The sequence below is a fragment of the Delphinus delphis genome, chromosome 19 (assembly GCF_949987515.2).
Source record: "Delphinus delphis chromosome 19, mDelDel1.2, whole genome shotgun sequence".
Classification (NCBI taxonomy): domain Eukaryota; kingdom Metazoa; phylum Chordata; class Mammalia; order Artiodactyla; family Delphinidae; genus Delphinus; species Delphinus delphis.
The window spans coordinates 6,811,883-6,830,725 of NC_082701.1; the positions used below are offsets into that span (position 1 = coordinate 6,811,883).

The 18,843-nt window shown below is 46.1% G+C and overlaps 1 long non-coding RNA gene across 3 annotated transcripts in view; it reads right to left on the reverse strand.

Moving 5' to 3' along the window:
- The window catches only part of LOC132414709 (uncharacterized), a 27,018-nt gene continuing 8,175 nt past the window's right edge, over nucleotides 1-18,843 (reverse strand). Inside the window, exons 3-4 of one of the 3 annotated variants that reach the window (XR_009517009.1) lie at nucleotides 878-971; nucleotides 1-156 (exon numbers count right to left, since the gene is read on the reverse strand). This is a non-coding gene — a long non-coding RNA (uncharacterized lncRNA). Of the gene's footprint in view, nucleotides 157-877; nucleotides 975-13,058; nucleotides 13,422-18,843 lie in introns of those variants that run through there. The other 2 variants (XR_009517008.1, XR_009517007.1) reach the window with 2 other exon arrangements.

The window sequence follows — 18,843 nt, forward strand, 5'->3', positions numbered from 1 at the left end:
TTATAAATTTATTCATTTAATTTTATTTTTTTGGCTGCATTGTTCTTCGTTGCTGCACGTGGGCTTTTCTCTGGTTGCGGAGAGCGGGGGGCCACTCTTCGTTGTGGTGCACAGGCTTCTCACTGCAGTGGCTTCTCTTGTTGCGGAGCACAGGCCCTAGGCACACAGGGTTCAGCAGTTGTGGCACATGGGCTCAGTAGTTGTGGCACACAGACTCAGCAGTTGTGGCTCGCGGGCTCTAGAGTGCAGGCTCAATAGTTGTGGCACTTGGGCTTAGTTGTTCCGTGGCATGTGGGATCTTCCCCGACCAGGGCTCAAACCCGTGTCCTGCATTGGCAGGCGGATTCCTAACCACTGTGCCACCAGGGAAGCCCGCCAACAGTTTTTGTAAAGGGCCAGAGAACAAAGATTTTTGACTTTGTGGCCACGTGGTCTCTGTCACAACTACTCAACTCTGCCATTGCGGCATGAACACAGACAGACAATACATCAGCAAATGGCTGTGGCCGTGTTCCAATAAAACTTTAATTATAAAAACGGGCCAAGGGCAGGATTTGGCCTGTGGAGTATAGTTTGCTGACCCCTGCTGTAATTCACCAGACCCCTGCTCGGGCAGGTCTGAGCAGCCTTTAAGACTGGCATCCTCCCTAAACTCTGGACCTGCAGTATTCCCCGAGAGCCCGGATGTCCATCACTGCAAAGAGGAGAGTTTGTACGGGGAGAGAGGAAGCAGATGTTTGCTGAGCTGAGCCCTCCACCGCGACCCCAGAAATCACTTCACCTTTGCCCAATTTAATTAAACCTGATCAGATACCTCCCCAGTGAACAAGTGTTTGTCGCTTGTCACAAAAATCACCAAGGTAGGCCCCTTACTTACAGGGATGAACAAGGAGTGACCCTTCTGCAGGAGGTATGTGAGTACAGAGAAAAAGCTGGAAGCCTGAGGAGGGACCATGGGGCTTCAGATCAGGCTGCTGTGGGAAAAAATGGGTTCAAGTCTCAGAGCTGCTGTCACTTACTAACCAAATGACCTTGGGCAAGTTACTTAATCTCTCTAAGCTTTATACTTTCCTTGATTTATAAAATGGAGATAAAAACAGTCCTTGGTTCCTGGAGCCCTGAGGTTTAGATCAGATAATACATGCAAAGCATTTAACACCTAACATTTGGGGGGCAGGGCCGTACCTGCAGCTATGGCTGTTAACTTACTCAGTGGGCATCTTCCATGTGTCAGACTTGTACTAGGAACTGCTAAGTTAAATCTTATTTAATGCTTATGGCAACCCTATGAGGTAGCTCTTATTATCTCTATGTTACAGGTAAGGAAACTGAGTCTCAGAGAAGTAATAATTTGCCCCAGGGCATACAGCGTTAGTTATAGTCAAAAGGGAAGTGTGAAAAAAGAATCTGAAAAAAAAATAGCTATATATGTATATATAACTGAATCACTTTGCTGTATACCTGAAACGAACACAACACTTGTTGAAGAAAAACAAATAAAGGTTTTTTTTTAAAAGAATCTGAAAAAAAAAAAGCTATATATGTATATATAACTGAATCACTTTGCTGTATACCTGAAACGAACACAACACTAGTTGAAGAAAAACAAATAAAGGTTTTTTTTTAAAAGGGAAGCATGATATACAAGAAGACATGTACTAGAAGAAACGGATGGGAGTGGGCAAGGGAGCTGCAGGACGTGTGCAGGCAGTGGGCAGGGAAGCAGCTCCACTGGAATAACTGCGTTTTCACTTTCTGGGGAGGAAGAGGGAGTTGCCTCTGAGCCCGTCTCTTGTACACCTGCCAGTCTTTCCCAGGAAAGGACAGATTCTTTGGGGGTTGTTGGGTGTATATCCCAGTGCCCCCGTGTACTGGGTTGGATGGTGTCTCTCAAAAATTCACATCCACTCACCTGGAAACCCAGGTCATGACCTTATTTGGAAATAGGGTTTTTACAGACAAAATCAAAGTCAGGATTGACATGGGATCAGACTGGATTAAGATGGGCCCTAAATCAAATGAGAGTGTCCTTGTAAGAACCAGAAAAGGAAACATGGCAGGCGACTTAGGGACCATGGTGATGTGGAGATGGAGGCAGAGACTGGAGTGATGTGCCTACAAGCCAAGGATTGCCGGCAGCCTCCAGAAGCTGGGAGAGGCTGGAAGGATCCTTCTCTAGAGGCTTCAGAAAGAGTGTGGCTCTGACGACACCTGGATTTCAGACTTCTGGCCTCCAGAGCTGTGAGAGATTAAATTTCCGTTCTTTGAAGGCTCCCAGTTTGTGAGAATTTGTTACAGCAGTGCAGGAAATTAACACACCATGTGTGAACTTTTGAGGGTAGTTCCTGGTGTCCAGGTGCCCGGCACACTCTGAGATCCACAATGATGTTAGTAGGATAAGAGAAGGGACAGGGAAAGGACGCAGGAAGGGGGAAATCCACCGGCGGGCCAGGGTGGGTTTGGAAAGCCAGGGAGTATAATGCAAGTTTAAGGTAAACCACGGCTAGGAGCCAGGAATAGGGGTGAAGTCAGGAAATAAATGGGAGGTGAGGCTGGCTGAGCAAGGATCCATCTCCTCTCTGCCTGAGAACTGCAAATAAATGGGGTTGGTGACAAGTTCTTTATTAAAGAAAGATGGCGCATTCAATGAATGCATTGTTTGGTCGGCTTCCCTCTTCCACTTCAAGCTGCCCTCACCACCCCCACATCAGGGCCTGTGCCTGCACAGCTGTCCAGCAGACAATCTGAAACCACTCCCACGAAGCCATTCAACTTCTAGGTCAGAGCTGTGGTCAGGATGTGGGAGTAAAACCAGGCTAGATGGTGGCCACGTATTGGCCTCTATGTTGTGACTCTGATCTTGGTGCCCCAGGCCCTGTGCTCTACCAGGATTCCCGTTGTCCAGGGCAAGCCAGCAGCACCTAGGTGACAAGGGAGGGGACTAAGGTTTCCCAGTAGCTTTTCGATTGAGAGGTTTCTTCCTGTCCCCACACTCCACCAAAGGCTGTTGTCATACCAAGAGCCCTTCTAAGCTGGACAGCTCAGGAGCCTGAGTAGTGGGACTGTCCCTTAATCTGAGTGGTAGCTTGTCTCAAAGATGGTGACCAGGGACTTCCCTGGTGGCAGAGTGGTTAAGAATCCGCCTGCCAACGCAGGGGACACATGTTCAAGCCCTGGTCCGGGAAGATCCCACATGCCACAGAGCAACTGAGCCCATGCACCACAACTACTGAGCCTGCGCTCTAGAGCCCTCAAGCCACAGCTACTGAGCCTGCGTGTCACAACAATTGAAGCCCACGAGCCTAGAGCGCATGCTCCACAGCAAGAGAAGCTACCGCATTGAGAAGCCTGTGCACCACAACAAAGAGTAGCCCCCGCTAGATGCAACTAGAGAAATCCCGCGTGCAGCAACAAAGACTCAATGTAGCCAAAACTAAATTAATTAATTAACTAAAAAAAAAGATGGTGGCCGTGAATTCCTGCCCTCCTATGTTCATACCACTGCCCCATTGGGAGGTAGAGTCCATTTCTCCACTCCCTTGTAGCCACACTGCCTTGTGACTGCTTTGACCAAGAGAATATGGCAGAAGGGATGCTGAGCCATATCCACACCCAGCTCTTGAGAGGACTGGCCATTTCTACCTGCTCCTGGAGTTGTGAGCTGCCACTTAAGAAGCCAGGGACAGGAGATCGGTTCAAGACGGCGGAGTAGAAGGACGTGCGCTCACTCCCTCTTGCAAGAGCACCGGAATCACAACTAACTGCTGAACAATCATCAAAAGGAAGACACTGGAACTCACCAAAAAAGATACCCCACATCCAAAGACAAAGGAGAAGTCACAGTGAGACGGTAGGAGGGGCACAATCACAATAAAATCAAATCCCATAACGGCTGGATGGGTGACTCACAAACTGGAGGACACTTATACCACAGAAGTCCACCCACTGGAGTGAAGGTTCTGAGCCCCACGTAAGGCTTCCCAATCTGGGGGTCTGGCAACGGGAGGAGGAATTCCTAGAAAATCAGACTTTGAAGGCCAGTGGGATTTGATTGCAGGACTTCAAAAGGACTGGGGGAAACAGAGACTCCACTCTTGGAGGGCACACACAAAGTAGTGTGCACATCGGGACCCAGGGGAAGCAGCAGTGACCCCATAGAGGACTGAACCAGACCTACCTGCTAGTGTTGGAGGGTCTCCTGTAGAGGCGGGGGGTGGCTGTGTCTCAGCATGAGGACAAGGACACTGGTAGCAGAAGTTCTGGGAAGTACTCCTTGGCATGAGCCCTCCCAGAGTGTGCCCTTAGCCTCACCAAAGAGCCGGGTAGGCTCCATGGCTGTGTCACCTCAGGCCAAACAACCAACAGAGAGGGAACCCAGCCCCACCCATCAGCAGACAAGTGGATTAAAGTTTTACTGAGCTCTGCCCACCAGAGCAACACCCAGCTCTACCCACCATCGGGAAGCTTGCACAGCCCTCTTAGATAGCCTCATCCACCAAAGGGCAGACAGCAGAAGCAAGAAGAACTACAATTCTGCAACCTGTGAAGGGAAAACCATATTCACTGAAAGACAGACAAAATGAAAAGGCAGAGGACTTTGTACTGGATGAAGGAACAAGATAAAACCCCAGAAAAACAACTAAATGAAGTGGAGATAGGCAACCTTCCAGAAAAAGAATTCAGAATAATGAGAGTGAAGATGATCCAGGACCTTGGAAAAAAAATGGAGGCAAAGATCGAGAAGATGCAAGAAATGTTTAACAAAGACCTAGAAGAATTAAAGAATAAACAAACAGAAATGAACAATACAATAACTGAAATGAAAACTACACTAGAAGGAATCAATAGCAGAATAACTGAGGCAGAAGAACGGATAAGTGACCTGGAAGACAGAATGGTGGAATTCATTGCTGCAGAACAGAATAAAGAAAAAAGAATGAAAAGAAATGAAGACAGCCTAAGAGACCTCTGGGACAACATTAAACGCAACAACATTCGCATTATAGGAGTCCCAGAAGGAGGAGAGAGAGAGAAAGGACCCGAGAAAATATGTGAAGAGATTATAGTCGAAAATTTCCCTAACATGGGAAAGGAAATAGCCACCCAAGTCCAGGAAGTGCAGAGAGTCCCAGGCAGGAGAAACCCAAGGAGAAACACGCCGAGACACATAGTAATCAAACTGGCAAAAATTAAAGACAAAGAAAAATTATTGAAAGCAGCAAGGGAAAAATGACAAATAACATACAAAGGAACTCCCATAAAGTTAACAGCTGATTTCTCAGCAGAAACTCTACAAGCCAGAAGGGAGTGGCATGATATACTTAAAGTGATGACAGGGAAGAACCTACAACCAAGATTACTCTACCTGGCAAGGATCTCATTCAGATACCACAGAGAAATCAAAACCTTTACAGACAGGCAAAAGCTAAGAGGATTCAGCACCACCAATAAAGCTCTACAACAAATGCTAAAGGAACTTCTCTAAGTGGGAAACACAAGAGAAGAAAAGGACCTACAAAAACAAACCCATAACAATTAAGAAAATGGTAATAAGAACATACATATCGATAATTACCTTAAACGTGATTAAATGCTCCAACCAAAAGATGCAGGCTTGCTGAATAGATACAAAAATAAGACCCATCTATATGCTGTCTACAAGAGACCCACTTCAGACCTAGGGACACATTCATACTGAAAGTGAGGGGATGGAAAAAGATAGTCCATGCAAATGGAAATCAAAAGAAACCTGGAGTAGCAATACTCATATCAGATAAAATAGACTTTAAAATAAAGAATGTTACAAGAGACAAGGAAGGACAGTACATAATGATCAGGGACCAATCCAAGAAGAAGATATAACAATTATAAATATATATGCACGCAACATAGGAGCACCTCAATAATAAGGCAACTGCTAACAGCTATAAAAGAGGAAATCGACAGTAACACAATAAAAGTGGGGAACTTAAAATAAAATAAAATAAGATTTAAAAAAAGACCCAATGCAGCCCAAAATAAATAAATAAAATTTTTTAAAAAAATAGTGGGGAAGTTTACCACCTCACTTACACCAATGGACAGATCATCCAAACAGAAAATTAATAAGGAAACACAAGCTTTAAATGACACAAGAGACCAGATAGATTTAATTGATATTTATAGGACATTCCATCCAAAAACAGCAGATTACACTTTCTTCTCAAGTGTGCACGGAACATTCTCCAGGATACAACACATCTTGGGTCACAAATCAAACCTCAGTAAATTTAAGAAAATTGAAATCATATCAAGCATCTTTTCTGACCACAACGCTATGAGATTAGAAATCAATTACAGGGAAAAAAACGTAAAAAACACAAACACATGGACGCTAAACAATACTTTACTAAATAACCAAGAGGTCACTGAAGAAATCAAAGAGGAAATAAAAAAATACCTAGAGACAAATGATAATGAAAACATGACGATCCAAAACCTATGGGATGCAGCAAAAGCAGTTCTAAGAGGGAAGTTTATAGCTATACAAGCCTACCTCAAGAAACAAGAAAAATCTCACATAAACAATCTAACCTTACACCTAAAGGAACTAGAGAAAGAAGAACAAACAAAACCCAAAGTTAGCAGAAGGAAAGAAATCATAAAGATCAGAGCAGAAATCAATGAAACAGAAACAAAGAAAACAATAGGAAAGATCAATAAAACTAAAAGCTGGTTCTTTGAGAAGATAAACAAAATTGATAAACCATTAACCAGACTCATCAAGAAAAAGAGGGAGGACTTCCCTGGTGGTGCAGTAGTTAAGAATCCGCCTGCCAATTCAGGGGACACAGGTTCAAGCCCTGGACTGGGAAGATCCCACATGCCGCAGAGCAACTAAGTCCATGTGCCACAACTACTGAGCCCACGTGCCGCAACTACTGAAGCCCGCGTGCCTAGAGCTGGTGCTCCACAACAAGAGAAGCCACTGCAATGAGAGCCTGCACACCGCAACGAAGAGTAGCTCCCACTCGCCGCAACTAGAGAAAGCCCTCACGCAGCAATGAAGACCCAACACAGCCAAAAATAAATAAATGAAAGAAAGAAAGAAAGGAAGGAAGGAAGGAAGGAAAGAAGGAAAGAAGAAAGAAAAAGAGGGTGAGGACTGAGCTCAATAAAAATAGAAATGAAAAAGGGGAAGTTACAACAGACACCACAGAAATGCAAAGCATCCTAAGAGACTACTACAAGCAACTCTATGCCAATAAAATGAACAACCTGGAAGAAATGGACAAATTCTTAGAAAGGTATAACCTCCAAGACTGAACCAGGAAGAAATAGAAAATATGAACAGACCAATCACAAGTAATGAAATTGAAACTGTGATTAAAAATCTTCCAACAAACAAAACTCCAGGACCAGATGGCTTCACAGGTGAATTCTATAAAACATTTAGGGAAGAGCTAACACCCATCCTTCTCAAACTCTTCCCAAAAATTGTAGCGGGAGGAACACTCCCAAACTCATTCTATGAGGCCACCATCACCCTGATACCAAAACCAGACAAAGATACTACAAAAAAAGAAAATTACAGACCAATGTCACTGATGAATACAGATGCAAAAATCCTCAACAAAATACTAGGAAACAGAATCAACAACACATTAAAAAGATCATACACCATGATCAAGTGGGATTTATCCCAGGGATGAAAGGATTCTTCAATATACACAAATCAATCAATGTGATACACCATATTAACAAACTGAAGAATAAAAACCATATGATCATCTCAATAGATGCAGAAAAAGCTTTTGACAAAATTCAACATCCATTTATGATAAAAACTGTCCAGAAAGTAGGCATAGAGGGAACCTGCCTCAACATAATAAAGGCCATATATGACAAACCCACAGGAAACATTATTCTCAATGGTGAAAAACTGAAAGCATTTCTTCTAAGATCAGGAACAAGACAAGGATGTCCACTCTCATCACTATTATTCAACATAGTTTTGGAAGTCCTAGCCACGGCAATCAGAGAAGAAAAAGAAATAAAAGGAATACAAACTGGAAAAGGAGAAGTAAAACCGTCACTGTTTGCAGATGACATGATACTATACATAGAGAATCCTAAAGATGCCACCAGAAAACTACTAGAGCTAATCAATGAATTTGGTAAAGTTGCAGGATACAAAATTAATGCACAGAAATCTCTTGCATTCCTCTACACTAATGGTGAAAAATCTGAAAGAGAAATTAAGGAAACACTCTCACTTACCATTGCAACAAAAAGAATAAAATACCTAGGAATAAACCTACCTAGGGAGACAAAAGACCTGCATGTCATAAACTATAAGACACTGTTGAATGAAATTAAAGATGATACAAACAGATGGAGAGACATACCATGTTCTTGGATTGGAAGAATCAATATTGTGAAAATGACTATACTACCCAAAGCAATCTACAGATTCAATGCAATCCCTATCAAATTACCAACGGCATTTTTTACAGAACTAGAACAAAAAATCTTAAAATTTGTATGGAGACACAAAAGGCCCCGAAGAGCCAAAGCAGTATTGAGGGGAAAAAACGGAGCTGGAGGAATCAGACTCCCTGACTTCAGACTATACTACAAAGCTACAGTAATCAAGAAAATATGGTAATGAAACAAAAACAGAAACATAGATCAATGGAACAGGATAGAAAGCCCAGAGATAAACCCACACACCTATGGTCAACTAATCTATGACAAAGGAGGCAAGGATATACAATGGAGAAAAGACAGTCTCTTCAATAAGTGGTGCTGGGAAAACTGGACAGGTACATGTAAAAGAATGAAATTAGAACACTCCCTAACACCATACACAAAAATAAACTCAAAATGGATTAGAGACATAAATGTAAGACTGGACACTATAAAACTCTTAGAGGAAAACATGGGAAGAACACTCTTTGACATAAACCACAGAAAGATCTTTTTTGATCCACCTCCTAGAGTAATGGAAATAAAAACAAAAATAAACAAATGGGACCTAATGAAACTTAAAAGATTTTGCAAAGCTTTTAGGCAGAAGACCTAAATAGACATTTCTTCAAAGAGGACATACAGATGGCCAAGAAGCACATGAAAAGCTGCTCAACATCACTAACTATTAAAGAAATGCAAATCAAAACTACAATGAGGTATCACCTCACACCAGTTAGAATGGGCATCATCAGAAAATCTACAAACAACAAATGCTGGAGAGGGTGTGGAGAAAAAGGAACCCTCTTGCACTGTTGGTGAGAATGTAAACTGATACAACCATTATGGAGAACAGTATGGAGGTTCATTAAAAAACTAATAATAGAATGACCCAACAATCCCACTACTGGACATATACCCAGAGGAAGCCATAATTCAAAAAGACATATGCACCCCAATGTTCATTGCAGCACTATTTACAACAGCCACGTCATGGAAGCAACACAAATGCCCATCAACAGATGAATGGATAAAGAAGATGTGGTACATATATACAATGCAATATTACTCAGCCATAAAAAGGAACAAAACTGGGTCATTTGTAGAGATGTGGATGGATCTAGAGACTGTCATACAGAGTGAAGTAAGTCAGAAAGAGAAAAACAAATATCGTATATTAATGCATATGTGTGGAACCTAGAAAAATGGTACAGATGAACCGGTTTGCAAGGCAGAAATAGAGACACAGATGTAGAGAACAAATGCATGGACACCAAGGGGGGAAAGTGGCGGGGGGTGGTGGTGGTGGTGGGATGAATTGGGAGATTGGGATTGACATATATACACTAATATGTATAAAATGGATAACTAATGAGAACCTGCTATATAAAAAATAAATTAAATAAAATTCAAAAATTGAAAAAGGAAAAGAAGCCAGGGACATTAAGAATCTGCCTGCCAATGCAGGGGACATGGGTTCGATTCCTGGTCCAGGAAGATCCCACATGCCACGGAGCAACTAAGCCCGTGTGCCACAACTACTGAAGCCTGCACACCTAGAGCCCACATGCCACAACAAGAGAAGCCATCGCAATGAGAAGCCCATACACTGCAGCGAAGTGTAGCCCCTGCTCGCCTCAACTAGAGAAAGCCCGCTCGCAGCAACGAAGACCCAACACAGTCAAAAATTAATTAATTAATTAATTAAAAAAAAAAAAAAAGGAAGCCAGGGACATACCACTGGACAGAGAGGCCACGTGGGGGAACCCTGAGCTTCCACCTCGGACATCCAGCCCAGTTGGGCCTTCAGATGACCACAGCCCCAGGTGCTCCCTGATACAGCTGCACAGAGGCCCCACTCCCATGATCGAGGAAGAATGGGCCAACTGAACCCCATCAACCCACACAACCATGAGAGATAAAAATATTGTTTTAAGCCTCTACATTTGGGGGTAGTTTTTTTTGTTTGTTTGTTTTTTGCAGTACGTGGGCCTCTCACCGTTGCCCGTCGCGGAGCACAGGCTCCGGACGCGCAGGCTCAGCGGCCATGGTTCACGGGCCCAGCCGCTCCGCAGCATGTGGGATCTTCCCAGACCAGGGCACGAACTGGCGTCCCCTGCATCGACAGGCGGACTCTCAACCACTGCGCCACCAGGGAAGCCTGGGGGGTAGTTTGTTTACGCAGCTCTCAGAGGTAGGAATACTCTGAAAGAGTTACCCCAGTCTTATTCACTGGCTACTTTGGGGCAACTGAACCCCCCACCCCCACCCCATACTCCAAGTCCATGATCCCTCACTGATGACTTGGCCCAGTGGTCTCCCTGGTAACCGGCCCTGGTTACGAGGCTGAGTTGTTGGCTGGTGTTGCTCCTCCTAGGATTGGTAGAGGAAACCTTTACATTAAAATCAACGAGTAGGGCTTCCCTGGTGGCGCAGTGGTTGAAAGTCCGTCTGCCGATGCATGGGACGCGGGTTCGTGCCCCGGTCCGAGAAGATCCCACATGCCGCGGAACGGCTGGGCCCGTGAGCCATGGCCGCTGAGCCTGCGCGTCCAGAGCCTGTGCTCCGCAGCGGGAGAGACCACAACAGTGAGAGGCCCGCGTACCGCAAAAAAAAAAAAAAAATCAACAAATATTTGTAAAGCAACTGGGAGGTCTGTGGCGCTCTGAGGATCTCAAAGAGACATACAACACTTTTTGTTTGAAGAGCATTAAATAGCTTAGCAAGCATGCTAACTTACTGAACATCATCTTCCCCGTGACAACCATGAAAGCGCAAGGCAGACATCATTCCTTTTGTTCCTGAACAGGAAGGTACACAAGACCACACAAATAGAAGCAGCGGAGCCAGGGCTGAGAGCCAAGTCACCTGGCTACCTGTCCACAGCCCTCCTTTGCGCTGTACCATGATTGTCCCCAAACCATCCAGATAGCAGTCTGGGGCTCGGTCAGGCCCTTTTCCCAGGTCAGAGGAACAGAAAACTGGGGGAGAGAAAGTGACCACAGGTGCAACATAGGTGTTATAATTATGGGCCCTAAACTTACTTTCCTGGGTTCTGCCCTTAGTTGTAATAACTTGGCAGTTACTTACCTTGCTGAGCCTGTCTCTGCCCCTATAAAGGGAGATGCACTTCTGCAGAGAGCTGCTGTGAACCCAGCGGGAGGGCGGGCTTTTGCGACTGTCTTCAAGGACAGAGCACGTGGAAGTGGCCCTTGGCGATTCTGGAAGCTAGGTCAGCAAATGCAAGCTCTCCGCCTTGCTCTGCATGAGGAGTGTGACCTCCCCTGGCAGCCATGCTGTGAGGAAGCCCAAATCAGCCCACATGGGGAGAACCGCCCAGCCAAGCCTTTCCCGAATTCCTAACCCAAAGAAACCATGAAAGATAAGAAGATGGCGGCTGTTGCTTGAAGTCACTACGTTTGGGGGTTATTTGCTGCACAGCAATAGATAACTGGAAGAGACTGGGTTGGTGGGGGGGCAGTTAGTGGGTTGAATGGTGTCTCTACGTCCCCTTCTCCCCAGTCAAAAAAAAAACAACAAACAAACAAGAAAAGATACATTCCCCTGGAACCTCAGAATGTGACCCTATTTGGAATAAGGGTCTTTGCAGATATAATTAAGATAAAGATCTTCAGGGAGTTCCCTGGTGGTCTACTGGTTAGGATTCAACGCTTTCACTGCCGTGGCCTGGGTTCAGTCGCTGGTTGGGGAACTGAGATCCCGCAAGCCCCACGGCACAGCCAAGAAAAAGACGAAGATCTTGAAATGAGATCATCCTGGATTGGGATGGGCCCTACATCCAGTGACAAGTGTCCTTATAAGAGACAGAAAAGAAGACACAGAGACACAGGTGCTGTGAAGCCAGAGCAGAGATTGGAATGAGGCTGCCACCAGCCAAGGCATGCCTGGAGTCACCAGAGCTATAAAAGGCAAGGAAAGAAAGAAAAATAAACTTTAAAAAAGGCAAGGAAGGGGGCTTCCCTGGTGGCGCAGTGGTTGCGAGTCCGCCTGCTGATGCAGGGGACACGGGTTCGTGCCCCGATCCGGGAAGATCCCACATGCCGCGGAGCGGCTGGGCCCGTGAGCCATGGCCGCTGAGCCTGCGCGTCCGGAGCCTGTGCTCCACAACAGGAGAGGCCACAACAGTGAGAGGCCCGCGTACCGCAAAAAAAAAAAAAAAAAGACAAGGAAGGATCCTCTCCCTAGAGCCTTCAAAGGGAGCATGGCCTTGCTGACACCTTGATTTTGGACTTCGAACCTCCAGAACTGTGAGATGATACATTTCTGTTGTTTGAAGCCGCCCACTTTGTGGTACGGCTTCCCTGGCAAACTCATACAGCATGTTTACATCTATTCTTTGATTTGCTCCTCCCAACTGCATGTTACTATCTGTGATGGTCAGCCTGCATGATGGCCCCAGCGGTCCCACCTCCTGGCATTCACTTCTCTGTGTGGTTCTTTTCCACACTGAATAGGGCTGACCTGTGTCACTAAGCAGATAGGGTAGGGGGTCCCTGGAGAAAGAGAACCAGGCATGGCTTTCTTGACAGAAGAGAAGCCATTTAGAAAAAAATTGCTTTTAATTAATTAATTTTTATTTTTGGCTGCGTTGGGTCTTTGTTGCTGTGCACAGGCTTTCTCTAAGTTGCGGTGAGCAGGGGCTACTCTTCGTTGCTGTGTGTGGGCTTCTCATCACGGTGGCTTCTCTTGTTGCGGAGCACGGGCTCTAGGCACGCGGGCTTCAGTAGTTGTGGCACACGGGCTCAGTAGTTGTGGTACACGGGCTTAGCTGCTCCGCAGCGTGTGGGATATTCCCAGACCAGGGCTCGAACCCGTGAGTCCTGCATTGGTAGGCGGATTCCTAACCACTGCACCACCAAGGAAGTCCGAGAAGCCATTTTTGGTCAAAGCCATTTCGTGATCTAAGCCTGGCCACAGTGCTTGCCCTTGAACAGGTCACAGTAATTAATGGTCTTAAGGGAACAAAAGAATGCAGAGACAAAGAACTGTTATCAGGCAAGAGAATTAACAATAGTAAAGATAATATATCAGTTGTAAAGACTGCCAGTTCTGTTTCAATGGTAAAGATTAGCCTGAGGTGCTCAACCACCAAATCAATGGCACCTAAGGGGTGACGATGACCTTTCGTGACTTCTATCCACTAAAGCTTGGACTCTGTCCGCTGCCCAAGCCCTTCATGAAAATGCATGTACCCTTAGCTTAAACCTTCCATAAATTTGCTGCTCAGAGAGACACTGTTTTGGGAAAGATCCTTGGTGTTCTCTTTACTTGCTGCAGGTAATAAGTCCTTTCTTCTCCTGATCTTTGGCTTGGCCGTGTCTTTCGGCTTGAACCTCCACCAAGAGGCGAACCCGGTTTTTGGGTAACATAACCAATAAGATCTCGTGCCAATAGCAGTGCGTGCCTTCCATGATCCAGTCACTATGTTCAGTTTCTGCCTTGCCCTCTCTCGGAACACTTGCACTGGGATCTTTTGTTGAGGCGCGTGGGCTTCTCTAGCTGTGGCGCGTGGGCTTAGTACCCCAACCAGGGATCAAACCTGGGTTCCCTGCATCGGAAGGCGGATTCTTAACCACTGGACCGCCAGGGAAGTCTCCCAGCAGACATGTTGGCTGCAGCCTCATGAGACACTTCAAACCGGACCTCCCAGATAATCCACTCCCTGATTCCTGACTCCCAGAAACTGTGTCCTAATAAATGTTTATTGCTTTTGTGCCAATAAATTTCACGGTAATTTGTTACGGAGCACTAGGTAGCAAATATGTGTTTTCCTATCTCAACCGAGGCAGTGTGCATGGTAAGTTAAGAGTATAAGTTCCGAAAAAACAAAAAAGAGAACAAGTTCTGGAGTCAGCTATCACTTACTAGTTATTGACTCTGAACAAGTTACTTTGGCTTCTTTGAGTTTCCTCATTTTATAAGCATGTAGAACAATTGTATCCACTTTAGAGACTGTTGGGAGGATCAAAGGAGTTAATGCATAACTTATAACAGTCCCTGGCACATAGTAAACATTAGCTATTGTTATTATATGGGTGAGAAAAGAGCTGCTCGGCGGCTGGGCTGAGTCCTGGACCCAGGTCTCCTGACTTCCTGCCCAGTGCTCATAGCTTAACTGAATGCCTGGGGATAGATGCCCCGTGAGTCTATAATTTCTATCATTCTCTCCCCCTGCAGCTGGCCGTTTTAGCTGCAAAGCCCTGTCAACAGCTGGCTGCACACATTGTGCTGGTCGTGGGGAGACAGCCAGTAGGAGTCAGACTGTGATCCAGCCCCCGGAGAGAACGCCTCAGCCTTTGCAGGAGGCGTGTTAAAAAAGCATGCAAGAAGGATCCCTGGTGGTCCGGTGGTTAAGGCTCCACGCTTCCAATGCAGGGGGCACGGGTTCAATCCCTGGTCGGGAAACTAAGATCCCATGCGCCGCGCGACAAAAAAAATTAATTAATTAATTTTAAAAAAAGAAAGGCATGCAAGAGCAGGCAGCAGCAGGCTGGGCACCATCTCAGGGGGCTGTTCTGGATCACATTTCGTTGCCAGGGTGGGTCCAAGAACAGGAATGAGCCTTGGTTAGGAATGCCCAAGAGAATGGACAACCGGTTTGAAATGCAGTATTAGGGCGAAAGTGTTGTCAGGGGTAAATCTCTCTGCACGGCTGCTTTCGTTTAAGCAGATCAAAATGACCTTGGAGGGGCTTCCCTGGTGGCACAGTGGTTGAGAGTCCGCCTGCCAGTGCAGGGGATACGGGTTCGTGCCCCGGTCCGGGAGGATCCCACGTGCCGCGGAGCGGCTGGGCCCGTGAGCCATGGCCGCTGAGCCTGCGCGTCCGGAGCCTGTGCTCCGCAGCGGGAGAGGCCACAACAGTGAGAGGCCCGCGTACCGAAGGAAAAAAGAAAAAAAAATGACCTTGGACAAGCAGAGGCCAAGGAGCCTTAAGTCTGTGGCTCCTGCCCCACATCTGATAATAGGAAACAGTGAATGCCTGCAGTAAATGAGGCAATGGGGAAAAAAATCAGAAATAAGAAAAAGCAGCGGCAGGTGAAGTTTACCTTTGAATGAGCAGTGTCACCTATGAAAATTGGACGCAAAGAATTTCCAGGTGTGCTTGTAGCTTTCCAAAGACTCCTCGTGGCAAGTGTAGCCGTGTGGAAAATATCAAGTGAGGTTACTGGGTGTGGTTTTTCCAAAACTGTCACTGAAGCGTGGTAGAATACGCCGCCCCAAAATATGCCTCTTAGGCGCAAGGATTATCTTGAGAAACAACACACAGAGGAGAAACTCTAGAAGCAGAGCCGCAATTACCCTTTGGTAAGAGAAATTGACATTGATAGGGGGAATCTCCATTTGTAGTGGTGTCGCCCACTCTGTGCCAGGAAAAGAAGGGTGGCTTTAAATCCTGACAGTCTTATCAGTGGAGAAGGTGTTGACAGAAATCTTCATAACCTTACTCACTCTTGTTTATCACAATGCTTTTCCTTTCTCCCTTTTTTTTTTTTTTTTTTTATCTTTTGGCCATGGCACGTGGCAAGTGGGATCTTAGTTCTCCGATCAGGGACCGAACCCACGACCCCTGCCTTGGCAGCGTGGAGTCTTAACCACTGGACCACCAGGGAAGTCCCCAACACCTCTCTTTTGTCTTAAGCTGAAGATGGTATCTAAGTCTGAATTCTAAGCCACCTCTTTGAGTTACTCGCTTTTCCCCTGGTTATTCCCCATGTATACATGAGGTAAACATGTGAATAAACATGTTTGTTTTTCTCTTGTTAATGTATCTTTTGCTACAGAGTTCCCAGCAGAGAACTTAGAAGAGTAGAGGGAAAATTACTTGCCCATAACAGCACCCAAGGCCCTCACTTCATCTGACCTGCATTTTCTCTGGAGCTCTACCACGTCCACAAAGAGGAGTCTGGGTGAGAAGGGGCAAGAGCAGACATCAACGGAAAATAATTCAAGATAACTGCCTCTGACGTCCAGGGAGAGGAAACCTACAAGGGGTCAGCTCCTGAAAAATGTTTCTGAGGGCTGGTCTTTGAGGGCTGGCACACAACTTTCTTCTTGCGCTCTGGTCCCCCTTCCACCTCCGGGACCCTCATCTTCCAACAGACAAGAGTCTGGGGGCTTCAGATTATGGGTCTGCCCAATGCCTCTCACTGCAGCATTGCGCCCCTGAGGACTCCACATTCTAACGCACTCTCATTACTTCTCTCTCCATGAAAACCCCGCTGCCGGGAGTGTGTTCATTTAATCACGCTGCTCTCCAACCACTCACGCTCCGGTCAGCTACTGTTCCTCGGCCCCAGTTCTTTTCATCACTTTGTGTTCCTGGGAAGCGTCTGCTTGTCTTCAAGATAGATTTGTATTTCGGTGACTCTCAAATTCTATGAGACACAAGCATCGCTTGGAGAACTTGTTAAAATACAGAATCTGGGGCAGATTCAGAAAATCTATAGTCTTTTCTAAATTTTTATTTTATTTTATTTATTTGGCTGCCTTGGGTCTCAGTTGCGGCACACGGGCTCCAGAACGTGCGGGCTCAGTAGTTGCAGCGCAGGTTTAGTTGCCCCGCGGCATGTGGGATCTTCGTTCCCCGACCAGGGATTGAACCTGTGTCCCCTTCATTGGAAAGCAGATTCTTAACCACTGGACCGCCAGGGAAGTCCATTCATTTTTATTTTATATTGGAATATAGTTGATTAACAATCTTGTGTTAGTTTCAAGTGTACAGCAAAGTGATTCAGTTATACATATACATGTATCTATTCTTTTCCAAATTCTTTTCCCATTTAGGTTATTACAGAATATTGAGCAGAGTTCCCTGTGCTATAGAAAATCTATAGTCTTGATAATAAGCCCTAGGTTATGATGAGACTTGAACTCCGAGGAACCATGCCCTAACTGGGATGATTTCAGACCAGACTGGAAAATATTTGGCAGCCAAATAAATAAAGACAAAGGAAGAGAAGCCTAATAGTGACTTCCCGATCCTTAGTCATGCCTTCAACACAGTTGGGCCAAAGAGTGGATGTGCGAAGGAACAGAAAACTGCAAGGCTCTCATTTCCTGGAACGCATCCCTTGTGGGTCTGTTCTGTGCTTCCCACCCTGGCTCCACCCTTATGTTGAAGGAAGGGGGACCCCTTCCAGGGCCCGAGAGTGGGCTCTTGTCTAACACTTGGAAATGAATTGTCCGAGGAGACACACGTGCTGACAAAGCAAGAGACTTTTTTTTTAAATCTATTTTTTAAAATAAATTTATTTATTTTATTTATTTATTTTTGGCTGTGTTGGGTCTTCATTGCTGCGAGCGGGCTTTCTTTAGTTGCGGCGAGCGGGGGCTACTCTTTGTTGCAGTGTGTGGGCTTCTCATTGCGGTGGCTTCTCTTGCTGCGGAGCCTGGGCTCTAGGCGTGCGGGCTTCAGTAGTTGTGGCATGCGGGCTTCAGTAGTTGTGGCGTGCGGGCTTCCGTAGTTGTGGCATGCGGGCTCAGTAGTTGTGGCTCACGGGCTCTACAGCACAGGCTCCGTAGTTGCGGTGCACGCGCTTAATTGCTCCGTGTCATGTGGGATCTTCCCAGACCAGGGATCGAACCCATGTCCCCTACACTGGCAGGCAGATTCTTAACCCCTGCACCACCAGGGAAGCCCAAAGCAAGAGACTTTAATGGGAAAGGGCGCCCGGATGGAGAGCCAGCGGGGTAAGGGAACCCGGGAGAACTGCTCTGCCACGTGGCTCGCAGTCTCAGGTTTTATGGTGATGGGGTTAGTCTCCCAGTTGGCTGTGGCCAATCACTCTGACGCAGGGTCCTTCCTGGTGGCTCGCGCATGGCTCAGCCAAGATGAATTACAGCGAGAAGGATTCTGGGAGGTTGGTAGGACATATGCACTGGCGTCTGCTCTCTCCTTTTGACCTTTCCCAAATCCTTCCAGTTGGTGGTAGCTTGTTAGTTCCATGTTCCTTACCAGGACCTCCTGTTATAAGATAACTCATGCAAGTGATTACTATCTTGCCTGGTCAGGGCAGGTGGCTTCGGCCAGTGGTTTCCCCAACACGCTCATCCTCCAATGGCCCTCATTCCCCAAAAAGCAGGGAAGCTGCCCACCTGGCTGTGACGACACAGAATCCTTCACAGGCCATCCGCGCCAGTTGTTTTTCCACCTTCCTCTCCTCATAGGTGACGTGAACAATTCTTGGTTTGACCTTGGTTCTCAAGGGCAGTGTGCATCATTAATCATATTTGGCAGTGGGGAGAGGGGATTTTTACAAACAGCCACTTAGGCTTCTTCTTGGCTAGAGACTCAAATTCCATAGCCCAGAATGGAACCGAGAAATCTGCTTTTTAAACAAACACAACAACGGACCCTGAAGCTGTGCGCTGACG